Raw genomic sequence first — 4,165 nt, 5'->3', positions numbered from 1 at the left:
TGTGTGTTCTGTGGCCTGGGCGTGTGACAGGGAAAGCCGGTGGAGGAGGAATTTGTTCCCTGGGTACAGAAAGCAGCCCCACCACCTCGGGCTGGGCTCCAGGAAAGCCGACTGTTACCCAGATGGGCTACGGTGCTGTCCCCGGCACTCTGGGGATCATCAGCTCTCTGCCAAAAAAGACTATAAAAGTCCAGATGCAGCTAGCATCCTCTACCTCCTTCTTCCCAGCTCTGCTCCCTCATCTGCCCTTGATCCTGTTGGGTGCTGTGTGTGCTGAGCAGAGGCCTCACGGGGGCAAGGGAAGAGACACAGGCAGAAGACATGAAGGCATAACCGATTTCCAGGAAATACAAATTTATCCTTGGTGATATGTTGAGTGCCCCCCCCCCCCACAGGTGCACATTCTATGATGGTTAAGGATCTCTTTCCCATGCCTCTTCAGCACCTGCCTAGGCAAAGGTTCATGCCTGGAAACTCCATTGCAGGATGCTGCCCTCTCTGCTCTCCTTGTTGGGAGCCTGGAAGTGGTAGGCCAATCTGAAAGAAACCCCACAGCCTCCACCATGACCCTGAGTAAACTCTAGGGCAGCCAGGACTCTCAGGCATCTGGAGGAGGTGTGCTTACAGAAGAAGGGCCGGAGGCTGCTAGGGCAGTCCCATGCTTATCCTGTAGTGTAGCAGCCTGTTCAGACTTGACATACTCCACCTCCCCCTGGCCTCCACACACTGCCAGACTCTTCAGCCGGAGGCCACAGAGGCTATGTCAGCTGATCCCAGGAGAGGTCCAAGCTGTTGGCAAGGAGACAGACAGCGCAGGGACATTGCCCCCAAAGAATGCACCAGTGCGCATTCTTTGCCTTCATTTGCCCAGCTGTAAGGTGGACGTGATAGAATCACCAGTGACAAACAAGGCAGCAGGCCTCACCTCCTCCAGAGTGACTGTCACAGTTCTGTGTCTGTGACCGGGAGGACAAGCCGCATCTCCGGGAGTGGAATCCAAGACAGCTCTCGGGTTAGAACCAACTGGTGGGATGACCAAACCAGTTCCGTTGCCCGTGGGCAGGGAGGGAGACTCTGAGGGAAGCATCCTGAACTGAGCAATCGTGATTCCGAGCCCAAGCCTCCGTGAGTCAGGAGTCCCTGAAGCGTTCCTGTCTCCTAAGACCATTGTCAGAGTTTTCTATGGAGGCCATCAGTCAGTCTCAGCCCTTCGCCATCTCCACAGACTGCAGGGCGAACCAACCCAGCCTCCTTCACCTGCTTTCACTTCTTCTCCCTGATCACACTTACCTTCTGGGCTCCAACATCCTGGGCTCCATATGGGTCTTCCAACTGAGGCATCCAGCCAATCTACCTCAGTCTGGACCTCTTTGACACTGCTGGGAAAGGATTCTGGCAGGAGAACAATGCCCCGGACACACAGGACAACAGACTTGGGAGTGGATGTATGAGCCAGGTCACCGCCTAGGGCACAGGGGACTGATGTTCGGGCAGAGGGTGGGAAACCGCTCCTGCTCTCTGGCTTCCCAGACTGTGTGTATATGTGGGTGGTGGAGGCACCTGAGGCCAAAATAGGAGAGGAAGATCACAGGCTGCTTAAGAGAGACTGAACAGGGAGGGGACCTGAGATCTAGCCTTTAAAAAAAACTTGTTACCTAAAGAGGTAGAACATAGGCGTGTGTGTGTGTGTGTCTGTCTGTGTGTCTGTGTGTGTGTGTCTGTGTTTCTTGTGAGGGAGAACAGCATGAGTGGACATTGCACATGCCTGTGGCCCTCCCCCTCTCCCGCATGGTTCCCTGTAAGGGCTACAGCCATGGGCTAGGCCAGGCTTGGACTTCACCAGGGGAGGTTATGCTTCTCCAGCCGTGCACAGTGCCTGGTGAGAGGGCAGAGGGGTTGGAGCCAGCCCTCCCCTGTCCTTCAAACCTTATTGCCCATCACAGGAGGATTGGCACACACCTGTGAGCCAGCTCAGAATTCAGCTGGGTGGGAACGGGCCTGCTTCCACAGGCTTGTTGGCTCTGTGTCCCCAACAGTCCTGAACTGAAGAGCACTCTGCTTCCCAGGTAGCAAAAATTAGACATTTTGATGTCGCTGCTGCTGTCGGTAAGATTTGTCAGGGTAATAATAGTCTGAGATTTGAATAGTGCCTCTGGCCTCTCTCCATCACACTTTCACATCTACGGTCTTATTTTTATCCTGATGACAGAATAGGAACTACGGGTTATTTATTTTTTTTTTTTTTACCTTGTTTCATAGTCAGAGGAACTGAGGCACGGAGAGATTTGCCTAAGGTCACCTAACGGCTTAATGACAGGGTGGCTGCAGCAAGCAACTGCATAAGTATCAGCCATGTCCTTGGCGTGTCCAGTGCCGCCTCCCTGGATCCCATTGTCTTCTGTAGGAGTAGCCCAGAGGTAGAGCCCTTTCTCCCGGCTCTGTTGCTAGGATCTGGTTTTCAAGGCTGGAGTGGGGGCCTGTGAGTGGGGTCAGTTGCCCTTACCTTCACAGATTGATTCCCCAACGCCTATCAGAAGAGGAACTTAGGGGGTAATAAAAGCCCTATACTGCCTAGTTCGCCTCTCGCCCACCAGAAGACTGGAGGCCCAAAACTACTCTAGCATGGAAACCCTCCCCGCATCAGCCTGCAGAGCCCTGCCTCTTGCTGAAGATGCTCCCACTTCACCACTAGTGGGATCTGCCCGAATTTCAGACAGGTGTGGCTGTCGGTGACTGGTGCCAGCTCTGATCTTGTTGTTCATAAGTCCCCTCTTGCGCACGTCCACAGACCTGAAAGCACTTACGTATTTTAAAGTTCTGCCCCACAGACAAAGACTTGGTCTCATGTTTGCTGGGACCGTGGACCTGTTCAACCAGACCTGTCTGTACGCCAATTGAATCAGGGATCCCTCTTTCAGATCCTGGACCCTCCCTGTGAACTGTAGTTCTTCCCTAGCCTAGTTTGGTGGCACCTGAGGTTGAAGGGCTTGCAACCCAGGGCAGGTGGTTGTGTCCCTTGTACTGGTGATGAAATTGGACTGTGGTGGGAAGCCACACTGGCTCAGCTGCTCAGGAGCACTTTCTCTCCTAGGCCTGAGGAGACTTCCTCACAGGAGCCTTGATAGGGCAAAAGGGGTGGAGGGAACACAGAATGTGGGGCTTTGGGACCCCTGGAAGCAGGAAGATAGCTTGGTGTGCCGGGTGCTAAGTATTCTGGTTGCTGTACAGATGGAGGCTGGCCAGTGTGGCCCTCAGATCAGTTGGTAGACATGGATTGGGGGTCTCAGAACAGTGACCACATAATTCAAAGTACTCGGCAAAGAGAAAATGGTATACTTGTACAGAAGCCTGCATAGCCCCACATCAAGCTTGTGAGCACTCTGAGTAAGAGTCCTGCTGAGTTTTTGTTCCCAGAAAGGGATCCTGCACCTTTCTCTCAGAGCTCAGCCTCACATTCTTTTTTTAAAAGCCAAGACAGTTTTTTAAAGATTTATTTTATTTATTATGTATACAGTGTTCTGTCTGCATGTTTGTTTGCACATCAGAAGAGGGTATCAGATCTCATCATAGAGAGTAGTGAGCCACCATGTGGTTGCTAGGAATTGAACTCAGGACCTCTGGAAGAGCAGGCAATGCTCTTAACCTCTGAGCCATCTCTCCAGCCCCCAGCTTCACATTCATACACGATATGCTAACTTAAAAGTGATGCAGTTGATAAGCAAACTGTTATTTGTCTCCTGTAAGATATAGTATTTAAAGAGCCCTCACCCTTTGCTACCTCTTAGGAATTGTCATTTCCCAAAGCCTGCATTAGTGGGCAGGTCTCTGAGTCTGCCTGTGTGCAGGGGTGGATGACTGTTTGCTTGCTTTTCTACTCTTTGATCAGGTTGTCTAGAGAAAGACTTAGTATATAGATATTTAGCCTAGGAACATTCTAATGAATATTTCCAGTGGTCATTTGGGGACAAACAGAGTTGCAATAGCAACTAGGCAATAGCAGTAGAGGGGTCCTGGGACAAAGCCCAGGGTGTTACTTGGAGAGATGGAGTGCTTCAGCAGCTCTGGGGACTAACAGGATGGGGTGGGGGTGGGACAAGGCAGAGCCAGTCTCATCTGACTCTGCCAGGAAGACCTGAGATGCACCCAGCATCCTGCATGGAGAGCC

Source organism: Myodes glareolus, chromosome 19, assembly GCF_982192425.1.
Source record: "Myodes glareolus chromosome 19, mMyoGla1.1, whole genome shotgun sequence".
Classification (NCBI taxonomy): Eukaryota; Metazoa; Chordata; class Mammalia; order Rodentia; family Cricetidae; genus Myodes; species Myodes glareolus.
Note: the sequence above shows the minus strand (reverse complement) of the source record.